The sequence below is a fragment of the Balaenoptera physalus genome, assembly GCF_965194825.1.
Source record: "Balaenoptera physalus genome assembly, chromosome: 2".
Lineage (NCBI taxonomy): Eukaryota > Metazoa > Chordata > Mammalia > Artiodactyla > Balaenopteridae > Balaenoptera > Balaenoptera physalus.
This window is the reverse complement of record NC_138883.1, coordinates 146,958,042-146,973,769: the sequence shown is the minus strand read 5'-3', so window position 1 is coordinate 146,973,769 and position 15,728 is coordinate 146,958,042. Positions and strand designations below refer to the sequence as shown.

The following is a 15,728-nucleotide window of genomic DNA, read 5'->3' as shown; positions in this document are numbered from 1 at the left end:
GGAAACACTGACTGAAACCGCCCACCCTGGCCAGGCACCACAGTAACCATTTGCATGAGTTCTCTTAAACAGAAGCTCCTGGTAAGCAACACGGAACTAGCAAGCCACCACCAACTGGAAGAATTCAGGAAAGGTCAAAAGGAGACACCAGTCTGTATGTCCTCCCAACCTCAGAGAATCTTCCTCGCTGGAATCCATCTTGGCTGAGCAATGTGGGCACTACCAGGAAGGACCCTGAGTCAGAATGACTGGCCAGAGACGACCCGGAAACTAACCCCATCACCATAAAACCGGAGACTGCGAGCCACGTGGCAGAGCAGTACTCCTGGGCTCCCTTACCCCATGGCTCTCCGCCCGGGCGCCCCTTCCCCATAAAGTCTCTTGCTTTGTCAGCACGTGTGTCTCCTCGGACGATTCATTTCCGAGTGTTCGACAAGAGCCCGCTCTCGGGCCCTGAAAGGGGTCCCCCTTCCCGCAACAGTTTGACCTGCTCACTTTGTGCTTCAGGAAGATCCTTCTGGAGGCAGCTGGAGGATCCACTGGGTGGGCTGTGGAGGATGTAGAGAAGAGAATAGGAGTTGGAGGCTATTGCTTCCATTCAGGTGAGAAATAATACGGGGGGTGTATGCGGCAGTGGGGGTGGGGTACATTTCAGAGATATCTCTAAGGCAGAATCAGTGAAATTTGTGACTAATTAGATGTTGGGGAGGGGAGGACTTAACAAAAGGGTGAGTCAACATTTAAAACTTGTAAATTTTGATACCGTTAAGCAAGCGAAAGGACAACCCACAAACGGGAGACTATATTTCCAAATTATGTATCTGATAAGGGGCTTGTATTCAGAATATGTAAAGAACACTTACAACCAACAATAAAAAGATAAATAACTCAATTTAAAAATGGGCAAAGGATCTGACTAGACATTTTTTCAAAGACAATATACAAATGGCCAGCAAGCACATAAAAAGATGCTCAACATCATTAGCCACTAAGAAATGCAAATCAAAACCACAAGATACCACTTCACACTCATAGGGTGGTTATACTCAAGAAGACAGATCAATAATGTGTTGTCAAGGATGTGGAGAAAGTGAAACTCACTCACTTATGATGGGAGTGTACAATGGTATATAGCCCCTCTGAAAAACAGTCTAGTACTTCTTCAAATGGTTAAACACAGAGTTACCATAATTCCACTCTTAGGTATATACTCAAGAGAAATGAAAACATATATCTCCACAAAAACTTGTATACAAACGCTCAGAGTAGCACTATTCATAGGAGGCAAAAAATGGAAACAACTCAAATATCCATGAAGTGACGGATAAATAAATGTGGTATATCCATGTAATGAAATATTACTCAGCAACAAAAAGAAAGTATTGCTACAACATGGATGAACCACGAAAACCTTATGCTAAGTGAAAGATGCCAGTCACAAAAGGCCATGTACTGTATGACTCCGTGTTTATGAAGTGTCTAAAACAGGCAAATGTATAGAGACACAAAATAAGATTAGTGGTTGCCTAGCGTTGGGTGGGGGGTTTGGGGGAAAAAGGGAGTGACTACTAATGGGTAGAGGGTTTCTTTTGGGGTAATAAAATGTTCTAAAAGTGATTATGCGGATATTGGCACAATTCTGTGAATATGATAAAAACTACTGAATTGTACCCTTTTTAAAAATTGAACTATAGTTGTTTACAATATTGTGTTCGGTTCAGGTGTACAGCAAAGTGATTCAGTTATATATATATTTAAAACTTTTCCATTATAGGTTATTACGAGATATTGAATAAAGTTCCCTGTGCTATACAGTAAATCTTTGTTGTTTATCTATTTTATATATAGTCATGTTATCTGTTGATCCCATACTCCTAATTTATCCCTCCCGCCGCTTCCCCTTTGGTAACCATAAATTTGTTTTCTATATCTGAGAGTCTGTTTCTGTTTTGTAAATAAGTTCATTTGTATTATTTTTTAGATTCTGCATATAAGTGATATCATGTAATATTTGTCTTTCTCTGAACTGTATCCTTTGAATGGGTGAACTCTATGGTATATGTATCAAATCTCAACAAAGTAGTTTTAAAAAATTTTTTTTAAAGAAAGGAAAAGGATGAGGTTCTAGCTCTAATAACTGGAAATGAGGTGTCACCATTGGCCAAAATTGGGACCACAGGAGGCAAGAATGTGTTTGGGGGAAGAAAATGAACCTTGGATATATTGAATGCCTCTGAGAACAGACACTGGATACGGTGGTCTAGAGCACAGAAAAGAGGAAGGACTGGAGATAATAATGCAAATTATCATTTATTGAGCATCTACTAGGTAGGTACCTGTGCTGTAAATGTATTGTTTATGTATACACTGCCAATGAGAAGAGTTATATTAATATAGACACGTCAATGAGAGGGGGCCCTTTAGCTCTCTTACTTCCTGCTGTATCCTGGTAGTTACCAACACAGGCTGGCAGAAAGTCAGCATGCAATGTTCGCTGAATGAGTACAAATGTAGTATCTTTTAACCCACATAACAACCGTTTGAGGTAGGTTTTTGTCCCATTTTACATGATTTGCTTAAGACCACAAAGCTAATTAGTGGCAGCGGTCTGTCTGAATTCCAAATCACTATGCAATGCTGTCATCTCTCAGTACAGACTTGGAACTAAAGGGAGCAAAAGAGGCCATGTAAACCTAGTTTCTGAAAATTCATAACAAATATACGTGACTACCCAACTGTGTTAGGTGCCAAGGTTAATACAATGATAAACTGGGCAAGAATCTGAATGAAAAGAAATTTAAGATAAAATCCCTAGGAACTTGCTCATATCCTTGCCAGTTCACAAAGCTCTTTCACACATATTATTGCATTAACCACCCCCTACCAAATCCCTAATAAGTAAAATACTATTGCCACTCCCATCAGGTTTTTACCCTCCACCTAAACTATATTCTCCAAGGTGATTTCCATGTTGCTAAATGCAACAGTCAATTCTCAGTCCTCTTCACACTTGAACTATCAGCAGCTTTTGATACTTCCTCCTTAACCCATCTTTTCACTTGGCTTCTAGGACACCAAACTCTTTCTCTTTTCCTCCAACCTCCATTTCCTCCTTCTTGGTCTCCCCTGTGAATTCCTACACTTCTCCGTGAACTCTCAATATCAGAACCCCCAGGGCTCAGTCCTTGGTCTTCTTTGTACTCACTTCCTGCTCAGTCTCAAGGCTTTAAGTACCATTTATATGATGATGATTCCCAAACCAATATCTTCCCCTCACCTGAGCCCCAGCTCCAGCGATATACATCCAAATGCCCACCTGACATCTCCGTGTAAACATAATCTCGAATGCAACGTGTGCCAAAAGAATCTCCTGATCTCCATCCTGCTCCCTCTTTCAGTTGCACAAGCCAAAAACCTGGATGTTGCCTTTGACTCTTCACTGTCCCCTGCTACGTCCCATCTATCAAGAAATTCTGTTGGCTCTATTGGTCCAAGTCACCGCTCTCTCTCACATGGATGCAGACAGTATCCTCCTAAAAGTTCCTGCTTCTACCCTGTTTGCCCTGTTAGTCCACTCTCAACATGACAGGAAGAATGATCCTTTAAAATCTAAGTCAGATCATGTTACTTTTCTGCTCAAAACCATGCACTGGCTCTACAGTAAAAGCCAATGGCCCCCCCAGGCCCTATGTGAGCAGGTCCTCCCTACCTCCCTAACTTCCTCTCCTATTCTCCCCAGCTCACCTGGCTCTAGGAACACCAATTTCCTGGCCGTTCCTGCCTTGGGGCCCATGTTCTAACAGTTCTCTCAGTCTGGAATGCTCTTCTCCCAGGTATTCAGGACTACACCCTCATCTCTTACAATTCTATTCAAACCTCACTTTCTCAGTGAAGCCTACCTTGACTGCTCTGTTTAACACTGCAACCCAGCCTCCCACATCCTCTACCCTGCTCTACTTTTTCTTCAGTCTATATACCACTTGCCATCTTCTAACTCACAACATAAATACTTATTATGTTTTTTGTGTCTCCCCCATTAGAATGAAAAATCTATAAAGGTAGTGATCTTTGTTTTGTTTGCTGATGTTTCCCAGACTCATAAAAAATTGAGACCCAGAGAGCTTGAGTATTGCTCAATGTCTCTGAGTAACACGTTTGATTAGGGATCTGAACCCTGGCCAAAATCCTAAGTTCTTTTCATATAGTTCTTCTACCCAGTGACAAGAGGGCAGTGAACAGCTGAAAGTACCCCAGGTGGCCCAGGCTGCAAAATTATTCCTAGTACCAGAAGAATCCACCAAACTGTTATAATTCACCATTTCCTCTCCTTATAGTTCTTGTTCTATAATGGCTTCCCATTTCCCACTAAGTAAAGTCAACTACTCAATTTGGCTTCGAAGATCTGTAAAATAATTGACCCTAACACTATCTCTAGTCTCCATTATAACCTGATCTCCAGTCCCCATTATCAGGGATGATGTCCTTGGGCAAAATCCTCTTTTGTTGCATTAGTCCATTGTTTGTATGTACGTTTTAAAAATTACATTTGAATGCATTTTAAAACCACATTTTGAATACCTTTAGGCCCTGGGCAAGACCCTCCAGTTTACTACTGGCTCCCTTCTTTGGCTTACACTAGATGTAACTTCACAGGACACTCCTTACCTTGCTCCTGAAGCATCTGTTTGACACCGCATAACATTTCACATTCTGTTCTTCAAACCCTGCACTGCATCTTCCAGCCTCTTTAGGAGAGCAGGAAAATGCTTCTTTTGGTTCCCAGCAGGCTGGGCCGTATGCACTCTTCAGTGCCAAAAACCAATGCCACCTTCTCCTTGAAAACTTCTTTCTGGCCCCTATCTCTCCTCTATAATTAACTGCTTCTTATCCCAAAGCCCTATTTCAAAACACCTTACCTTTACAGTCAGTCACCTCAAAATCTCTCTCCCCCCAGCGCCACCCGACTAGGGTGAGAATAGTGAGATACTTAAGCTTAAAATTTAAAGGGGCACCAAAAATCTCAGTAATCAAGATAAATAATATTTTAATTACTATATATTTTTAAAATTAAATTAAATTCATTCACTTTTTTTGGCGGGGCATGTGGGATCTTAGTTCCCCAACCAGGGATCGAACCCTCGCCCCCTGCATTGGAAGAGTGGAATCTTCACCACTGGACCGCCAGGTAAGTCCCTAATACTATATTTTTTAAACATCAAAATTAGGTCCAAAAAAAAGATTCATGAACAAAACATCAAATATAAAATTAAAGAGGATCCTCAGGACTCGGTCCGCCTCCTACCTGCCGGCCCCATCCGAACCCCTCTTTCACGGTAGGACTGAATATCCTCGAACTCCAATCTTGTACTTCTTGAACTGCATGTGAGCCCGAAGGCCGAAAAACTGCGGGAGAGCCATTCTCATCACCCCATGCCCCAGCTCAGTAGCGCGGCCTGCTCCACTCAGCCGGGAAGCGGACACGCTCTTCTGGAAACTCTGGGCGCCGGGTGCCTGTGGGGGCGTGTGTGTCGGTGCATATATATGTGTGTGTGTGGCACACGTGTGCACGCGCGCTTCTCTTCTTCCTTCTCTTTCCAAGCCACGGCTCAGGGCGGGGCAGAGTACTGCCTTCGAGTACGCACCCAGACCCTGGACTTTGCGCTTGCAAAGATGGAGTGGGGGCACGAGGTTGCACGTGGGGAGAGCTCGGAATTCCTCTTGCACAACTGGCAGGTGGAGCGCAACTCTTTCTGGCGCCTCAATCCGGGACAGGAACATGGGACTCCCTTCGAGGTAGCAGAGGGACCTGAACCTATCTGCCCCCGACCCATCACATCCCCTCGAAACCCCTCGAAACGTCCTCCCGCCGCCGGGAAGAAGCCCCCAGGGAGAGCGGAGGAAGGAACAGTGGAGGCGGAGAAGGCGGAGGAGCGTCTCCCCTCGCTCCGCCCCGCCTCTTCTCTGGGCCGTAGCCAATCGCTGCGCGCTCCGAGCCCTGGCCCCGCCCCTCACCACCGGCTCCCGCCTGCGGCTCCGCCCCGGCCGGTGATAATTAGGCTGCGGGCGGGGGGTGCCGCGTCAGCGGTAGGAGTCGGCCAATCCTGGAGCTGTACCCCGCGGCCGCGTCACAGGCCGAACAACCAAACAGAAAAGTTTAATAAACAGCAGGCGGAGGGGCTGCTGGCGGCGGCCGGGCCGGGGCGAGCAGCGGTTCGGTGGCTTCACCTGTCCCCATTCACCGGCGGCGACCGGCGGAGGCGGGCAGCGCGTCAGGCGGAGAGAGCCGCCGCCAGGTGAGGACCGCGGCCCACAGGGCCCTGGCGGCCCGGCGCCACCCCTCCCCCTCTCACTCCCTTCCCCCACTCGGCTGAGGCTGAGGCGAGGCCCGCCCCCGGCTCTTCCCGGCCCGGGGGAGCCGGAAGCGGAGGGCGGCCGGCGGGCGCAGCAGGTGGTGGGCCGGCCGCTCGCTCGCGGGCCCGGGCCGGGCGTTTGCTGAGGGGCGAGGGGATTCCCGGCCCCGGGGGCAGGGGCCGGGGCGCAGCGGGCCCCCTCGGGCGCGCGCCCGGCGCTCGCGGTCCGGGGCTTCCCGCCGGGGGCGGGGGCGGGGGCTGGCGCGCAGAGGTCGAATTCCCCCTCCCTGCGGGCCTCGGGGGCCGCTGCGCTCGCCGCTCGCACCAGGTGCCAAGCAGTTGGTGGGTGAGGGGTCGGAGGGACCCCGGGCACCCTCGGGCGCGTCCTTGTCACCAGCCCTGGTCAAGTTCCCCGCCCCGCGGCTCTGAGCCTGAGTCCTTTTTGGAATGTTTTTCACCTGCGGTGTTTTCAGAAGCCGGCAAGGGGGAAAGTCTAGCAAGTCGGACTAGAAAAGGGGATTGGGGTCGGTCTCTTTTTCCTCTGCTGCTGTTTGGTGGACTCAGGATTTCTGAGTTTTCTTCTCAAATAGTATTTTCAAGTTGCCGTCTAGCTACGTAAACAAGTACAGCAGAATATTGTGTTTGAAATAATTTTAACTTTACGTTGAAAGCTTGTGCTAAACCACACGATTAAGGTGCTCTGATGATTTATCTTAACAGCTAGAAGGTCGTTCAACATTGTGAAGAAGTTAAGGGGGGTTACGCACAGACCATTTATGTTTAAAGTTGTTTGGCGGTAAAAACTGGTTAGTTTTTAATGGTTTAATGCTCCGATAAAGAGATTTAAAGTCCTCTTGCAGATTAAATTCGGAATGTGACTTTTTAATGTAAAATCCCATACACTTTTAAGGTTAGTTATGTAATATTTATATTGCCAATTTTAGGACACTTGCCAAGTTTCCCATAGTCTAGGGCTTCAGGGGAAAATGTTCTCTTTCTGCAAAATTCCCAAACAGGTTGTCTTTTAACTTTTTTTCTTTAACGTTTTAAAACACATTTAATGAGACAGGGATCGCAAAGGTGTACATGAGGAGTATTTAGGGGTTGTTGGATTATTATCTTGATTGTAGTGATAATTTCCTGTGCCACAACAGATCACATTTTACACTTTAAAGTACGTGCAGTTTATTGTATGTCACTTATACCTCCATAAAGCCCTTTTTTAAAAAGCCAAGTATTCAAAGTATATTTGATACCACAAAAGTATGAATACACACAATACGGTATAAAGAGATAAAATATAATACAAACCCACGATTTGCACCCCCAAACCAGTAACTGGAACATTACCAAAACTTACATATGTTTATGAGTTTCTTACCTGTCTTATACCTCTGCCTCTCCTTACTGAGGTAATCATTTCAGTTTAGTGGATTTTGTTTACCATTCTGTTTCGTTTTTTAGAAGGTTTCATCACATAACGTTTGTGTGCTCAGTGTGTTTAGTTTGCTTTTCTTTTGAGCTTTATAAAAGTAGTACGCGACTGTAGTTCAGTCCTTTCATTGCTGTACAATATTGTGTTAATCTTCCGTAACTCATGGGGCTTCAGATTATGTTTTTGATTTTGCTTTGCTGTCAACAGCTGTGGTTTATGAACATTTCTTGTTTCCTGGCTCCTGGTGCACAAGTGCGAGTTTCTTTAGAGTAAATGTAGATTTCATTGGGAAGTTTTAGGTAGTCAGGAGTAAAATAGATTGAAATACTAGAAATAAAATAAATGAAAAACTTTAGGATTCTCTTTTATGTTTTAATGGAAGATTCATATCCGTAGTGGTTGGTTCACAGTTTTTGAACATTTGCATGAGAAACCAGGATTCCTGTTAATCTGTATACAGTGAATCTTTTCCTTGGAAATCCTGTGGTAAGAAGTCTGGCACTATTTGATACCTCCATTTTCAGTGCAAAATGTAAGCATAGTAGAAAAAACACTTGATTAGGTATAAAATAAATCACTCTGTGTTCCTCCTTCCCCCTTTGTAGTCTCTGGCAAGTTACTTAAAACTTCTCTTGTGCCTTAGTATACTCATGTAAAAGAAACCTGTCCTAAGTTTATCCTTTCAGTTATGCAGACTTTAGTTAAGGGAAGCACATATCAAATGGCAGAGCCTTTAAGGAAAAGGATTAGGGCCAAAGTGTTATTCTCTGGAATTACATTGAGTGTGTCCTTGGGAACATTTTTGGAGAAAGCTGTGTAGTGAGTATTTACCAGGATATGTTAACCACACATTTAAGTACTTTTTATTTCCTTTGCCTCAGATTTGGGAGTGCTTTTATTTATCATGCAAACAGCAATGCAAAGACAAATTAGGGAGCAGGATTAACTTCCTGAAAACGGTGTGTGTGTAAGTAATATGAGGTTATGTATATCTTTGAATAAGCTGTTTTTTATTTAAAGGCATGAGAGATGGGGTGTGTGTGTGTTTTAAACAGTGTATGCAGCCTGCAGACAAATGTCAGGATGCTTTGTTTTGATAGGGCTATTTTATCGTGTTAAAAAAAACAACAACTCACTTTTGTATTTGATTATTAGGGCATTTTTTTTTCAAACTTTCAGAAAAGTTACAAAGAATAAATAATCATTAACATTTTGGCAGGTATACCCCCAGTCTTTGTGTTTTTGTGTATTCTTCATATCCTAAACAACTAAATGTTGAATTGTAAACAGTACTAGACTGCTTCTATCTTCAAAACTTATCCCAAATATGATCCGTCTCAACATCTTTGTTGTACAAAAGATGGTGGTAGTAGTCACCTAACTGGTATCTTTGCTTCAACATTCTCTCCCCTACCGTCTACTTGCTTTTCCTGTGCAGAACAATCATTTAAATGTATAAATTAGATTATGTTATTCCCAGACTCAAAACCCTCCACAACTTTTCAGGACAAAATAAATTCAAACTTTTTTATACCCTAGACCAGCAATGTCCAATGGAAATATAATAGGAGTTACAAATGCAAGCCACATAAGAAATTTAAAATTTTCTGATAGCCACATTTACAAAAAAAAGGGAGAGAAACAGGTGAAATATTTTTTAACCCAAAAATATTATGATTCAACAAGTAATCAGTATAAGAAATTATTAATGAGGTATTTTACTTATCTTTTTTCAGACTGTCTTCGCAATTCGTTTTTTTTTCCACTTCAGGTACTTTTTAGGCTGGCCTTGCTTGTGGCTACAGATTGGACGGTGCTGCTCGAGACTATCAGGCCTGCCAGCATCATACACTTATCTCCTGCCACTCTCCCCTGACTCATGTACCCCCAGTAATACTGGTCTTTTTGGGGGTTCATGAGCATGCCAAGCTTAGTTCTCTTAAAATTGTTTTTCCTTCTGCCTGGAACACTCAGTCGTGTTGTGCTCAAAAGTCACTCCTTTTGAGATGCCTTCTCAGACCACTTTCCCTGACGACTCTGTTACCCTTCTTCGTTTCCTTTTAGAACCTAACATCTGAAATGATTTATTTGGTTATTGTCTGTATCCCCTGCTTGAATGTAAACTGCTGGGGGGCACAGGATTTCCTCATGTTTATCATTAGGTCCCCATACATTAAAAATATAATTTTTAAAAGGTGCATACCATTTCATCTCATGAAAGTACTGTAATTTAACTAGTCACCTGTCGTGTATAACGTGTTACTTTATCCCATTTTCACTATTATAATGTGGTGAAGAACATCTTAAGAGCTAAATCTTCCTATGTATTTCTCATTCCTTTAGGATTCAGCCTGTCTTAAAATTGCCTAAAGGATGTGAACCTTTTTTGTCTTTTCATAAATACTGACAAATCTTATCTTAAAAGTTTGACTAACATTATAGTATAAAGTTGACCAAACCTGTGTAAAGTTTGACTGAAAATACGAGAGAATACACATTTCCTCCATATCTTTACCAAGAAATAGTATTTTCTTTCCTTCTTTCCCTTTCCATAAGATTTATTATTTATTTCTTAGACTAATTAATTATGATAATGAGTAGAGATATAGGTTTTGGACATCTAGTTTGTCTTTGGCTCATTTGGGGTGGTGTTTTATATTTGCGATACCCTTTTTAGCCTTTTATATATTTAGGATAGCCACCCTTTGACGCATACTACAAACATTTTCCCTGACTCTTCATTAGCCTTTCATTTGTTTACGATATATTTTTTCTAATAATGTAGAAGAGTTTTTACCTTTTAAGAAGTTTAGGTTAATACTTTCTTTTTATGTTTAGCTTCTACTTTCATATTTAATGGATTCTCTTACCCAGATAACTGTTTTCTTCTAGTTTTTTTGTGGTTTCATTTTTCACATCTATCTCTTTTCTGTTCATCCCGGATTTATTTTGACATAACATGTGAAGTGAAATAATTGTCCTTATTTTTTGCTAGTTGGACGTTGTGCTAAGTGCTGAGGATACAATGATGAAAATGATACAAGGTCTTTGCTCTCATGGAGTTTACAGTCTGTTGGAAAAGCTAGGCTATTAACAAACCAATGAGTAAACAGTTTTCAGATTTTGATAAGTGCTGGGAAGGAAAGAAATAGGGTGTGTTGATAGAGATTAGAATGTGCTAGTTGGATGTCCTGAGAATATAATGTTTAAAGTTAGTGGTGATACTAAAGTGTGTTTGGGGAGTTTTCTTAGCTTCCCCAGTCTGTCAGAACATTAAAAAAATAATGACACACTGAACTTTTTCTGTAAAATTTTTTTGTAAAAATTGCCTTGCAGACAGCTTCAAACCCCACCCTACCCACTCCACCCCGTATCTTCCAGTTGGATTACTGCCTTAACGCTTGTCCTGTATAGAAAATTTGGAACTGTGATTCTGAGTTCTAAGATCAGGAAAGTGCTGGGGGAAATTTCCCAAGTAAAGGGAACTGCTAGCACAAAGGGGACGAAAAGTACCTGGCTTGATTTAGGATTTGACCGAGATTGGAATGACTGGAGTTTACTGAGTGAAGAGAGTGGGACAGACTTTATTGCAAGACTTACTATTTCCAAGTGGTAAGGCTGCTTCCACTTCGCCGCCACCTTCCTATCCTATTTATATTCCATGATCCAAATCAGTCGCCTGCAAATAACTTTGTTTTGCTCCTTGATACTTTCCTTCATTATTTCTACTGTATTTTCACTTTTTTCCCATTCAGGATCTTTGCATATGCTGTCCCCGTTTGCTTCATTGTGATTTCCTTGATGAATTAATCCTTAATGCTGGCAGAAGAGGTTAAGTTCTTCTGTTGGCTGTATTTACTCTTTTCACATTGGACACATGTGCTTTGTTTTAGCATCTTTTTCTTCTAAAGCTGTGCTTTCCAATCTGGTAGTTACTAGCCATTTGTGGCTATTTATTATTAACTAAAATTAAATAATACAAAAAAATTCATATCCTCAGGCTTACTAGTCACATTTCAGGTGCTCAGTAGCCACATGTGACTAGTGGCTATTATAATGGACAGCAGAGATAAAGAGTCTTTTACAACAATGAAAATTTATCTTAATTTGTAAGTAATCATGTGGCTAATAGCTATGGTATTTTATTTAAGTAGCCACATCTGGCTATTGAAATATGGCAAGTCTGAATTGAGATGTGCTGTAAGTATGAAATAAGAACTTGATTTCTAGCACAAAAAAGGGAAAAGAGCTCAATTTTTAAAATATTGATTACATATTGAAGTAATGCTTCATTACTTTAAAAAATGCTTTTACATGTTTTGTGTTAAATAAAATATTACATTTAATTTAACTTTATTGAAATGTTTTAGCGTGGCCACTAGAAAATGGAAAATAGTATGTGGCTTGCATTGTTTTTTTGCTGGACAGCCCTGGTCTAACTCTAGACTGTAAGTTTCTACAATGGAGAGACAGTTCACCATGGCATCCACAGCAGCTAGTGGTGCCCAGCATCTAGTATGTGTTCAAAAAGTTTGATGAATGAATAAACTTTTCAATAGGTAGAGAATGCTCCCTATTCAACTTGTGCTTTTTAAAATTGTTGGTTTTCTTCATGACTAAAATTAAAAGTGTTTTCCTGTGACTTGAGAAAAGAAGCTTTTCTTTTGATAGCTATATAAAAATTATCCTTATGAAATAATTGCTATGCATCATTCGTCTTTTGGGTTTTTTGGGTTTTTCTGGGTTTTTTTTCCCTGGCTTAGGCTGCTAAAGAAAGGGGAATTTAAAGTCTGCCAATCTGTTTTCTTTCATTTTTCTATATCTAGCAGTTTACTTAGAATGATCTATTGCGTGTTATTTGGCACATGAAAATTTATGACTATTAAATCTAAATAATTGAGGGTTATGAGTGCTTTTTCCTTTACTTATACTTCAGTCTCAATATTATGATCTTTGTTCCTTTTTAATTTACATTTATTGGTGACCTTGTTTATTCCTTTAGACTTAAAGCAATTTACTGTCTTATAGAAAGACGTCTTTTCTATCAGCTTGGTTTATGCTTTCTTATCTGTTTATTTTCTTAATGTTTCCTTTGTGTTTAGTATTTTGCTGAATGGGCCATCACCACCCTCCCTCTCTCCCCGATTCTCACCTTGTATTTTTTTCCCTTAATGAGTTAGAAGATAGTCATCAGGAGTTGCAAACTCAAATACATACCTCACTTTTGTAGACACCATGTATTTGTCAGGGAAATATTTAATTTTTTTTTCCTCTGTTAGTTGGTGTTTTTCAGACTTTATCCTTAGTGACCCTAGTCATGTTTTTGCTAATGTCAGGGTGGTCCTTTCAGCTACTACTGCCTTAACTACCTGTATTTATATTTTATATTATATATAAAATACATTTTATATTATACCTGTAATTATATTTATATAGCACCCAGGGATACTACTGCCAAGGATTAATTTCTGTTGTAGGAAGAATAGTTTGAGCTATTCTCAGTGCTTAAAAATTCTATGGAAGTTTTCACCCTGCTCTGTATGTACCAAAAGTTGTTCCTGATAGTCTAGGTATTGATTCTTTATATAGGGTCTTTTTAATCAAAAGTGAAATGAGACCAAGTTGTTCAGTGGCTTGTGCTCTTCTAAATTGTTTTCAGTTGATAGGTTTGGGAAAACCTCTGAACTCCCACAAAGAATATACAATACGTCCTTTGAATACTTGATGTTCAAAAAGTGGTATTGTCACATGCAATCTGGGAGCCTTGAAGCTTTTGCAGCCTCCCTGTTCCTATGAAGCAATATTGTTTTCAAATAATCTCAGTTGTGGTAATGCTTTTTTTTTTTTTTTTTTGGTAATGCTTTCTTTTCATTTATTTTTGCTGTTGTTTTCTTCTACTATGGATTTAGAAGAGGAATAAAATACCCTTAATTTTAACCTGTAAGCCACCTAAAATGATTCAACTTGAAGTTCTTTCAAGTAGGTCCTGGAGATCTTTGAACAATCTGGAATAGCTAAGTCTATATTTCTCTTTTCTGTTGGTTATAGATTGAGAGTGGTTTTGGTGTTAAATTAGTGTATGTTCTATGCGTTTGTTTTACACAGATAATTAACTTCTATGTGAAAAATTAGTATTAGAACAAAGGTTCATTTGGTTCCCATAACTGTCTACTAATTTTATGCTTGGCAAATTTTAAGATTAAAATGTTTGCCAGCATTTTTCTATAACCCTGTAAAATTTTGGCCATCTAAAACTTGTCTTATGATTAACTCAAGTTCTATGCGGTAACTCAAATTATGTATTTTTTCTGTTGTTTGTTCCTGTACCTCTTCGGCTTCCAGTGTCCTTTTGCAAGTGTTCACACAGTGGGAAGAAAACCTGAACTTGACTCGTGAAGTACTGGGCATTCACAGCCATGAATCCTTGCAAAGGATTTTGGGACTAGACCTCTGTGAATTGGCTCTTTCAATTTGTCCACTTAAAAGGCATAATAGATTATGCAGCTGTTTGGGCTTCTGCAGGGTATTACTCCATATTCATGTCTAGTTGCAATTATGTGAATTTTCAGTTTCTTACAAAGACTTCTCTTTGTATTCAAAACAAGTTTGTTGGCTTTATGTTGTTCTAATATATGAATTTTCTTTGAGGAAAAATGCTTGAAAGGTTTTTAACTTAGAAAACTAAATTCAAATTAAAAATTATATAAACTTACTGAATATATTTTAAGAAGGAGCTACGCTAATTTGCTTTAATTTTGAATCTTTTTATAAATCAGTCAATTTTTGGTAGAGGTGAATATTATTTAAATGTCATTCAGTCAGATAATGATTAATGTCAGAGTAATAGTTAATGGATCAAGCTCCTAAAAACATACACAGTTTTAATTAAAATAAACATAATAAAATACAGCAAATTTAGTAATGTACAAAGTGACTGTAGGTCTTTTTTGTTGAAAAATCAGAATCTCTGTAGTAAAAATAACATTTAACGTAACTTACTATTTTAAGAGGTGTATGTATACCCTTCAGCTGTACCTTAGGGTTTCCATGCCACATTAAAGTAATACTTAAGTAGGGTGCAAAATAGTGTCCACCCATCTCTTAAAAAAAAAAATAATTTTTTAAAAAAACAACTTAAACCATCCCAAACTTTATACCTGAACATGTTCATTAGAACAAGTTGCCTTCTCCTTTTATAGATATCCGTTTGCAGTGGATAAGCATTATCCTTGCAAAAACTCGCGTCAGACCTGTAAATGTGGTAATATAGAAATAATGTTTCTGCCTCATTTTTCTTCAGTTTCAAATAGAATTATCAGTCTGATGTCACTGAAAATTTCACTCTATTCTTGTGATACTGAGAACGTAAGTATCAGTGAATTTGATAGCTTAGAAATGAAATTTTTGCATTCAGTGTTTTAGTGCTATGTATTTTCACTCAAGATGTGGTTTTATGTTTAAGTCTTAGAGAAAAGACTGTTTTGTTCTTATTAGCAAAATTTTGCAATGGATTTTCTGTTGCTGTTTTAAAATTTTCATACAAAATGTGAACTGTATTGAAAAAGGAGTCTTGTCTTTATAAAGCATAACTTCACCTTCAGGCTCTGTAAAAAATATCAAATGATTTAGCTTAAAAGCGTTATATTTTAAACAGTTGGTCGCTGAACTGCAAATTAATGCTGCTTCTGTGAGATTTTCATTTCTGTTACTTGGTTTATTTATTTTTTACCTAGACAAAAGAGTAAGCAAATAGTATGTGATGGGAAAACTGAAACATTACCTACTGTTCCTTTAAGAAACCAGCTTATCCAGGGGGTTTTAGAGTGTTTACCTAACCTGCTAGCAAGGAAAAGTTCTTTAAAATAATGGATATTAGCCGTATCCAATCACAATTATCAGTTTCACTAACAGGGAGGAGATTTTACTCTTCAGCCACTAAAATT

The 15,728-nt window shown here is 39.9% G+C and overlaps 1 protein-coding gene across 5 annotated transcripts in view; it reads left to right on the top strand.

The window, feature by feature from the left end:
• Window positions 1-6,126: 6,126 nt before the first annotated feature.
• Window positions 6,127-15,728, top strand: part of ZFAND6 (zinc finger AN1-type containing 6) — a 73,539-nt gene continuing 63,937 nt past the window's right edge. For 2 of the 5 annotated variants that reach the window (XM_082448885.1, XM_082448883.1), the window contains exon 1: window positions 6,136-6,293. The gene's annotated coding sequence lies outside the window, so the exon portion shown is untranslated. Of the gene's footprint in view, window positions 6,294-15,728 lie in introns of all 5 variants that reach the window. The other 3 variants (XM_082448890.1, XM_082448889.1, XM_082448886.1) reach the window with 3 other exon arrangements.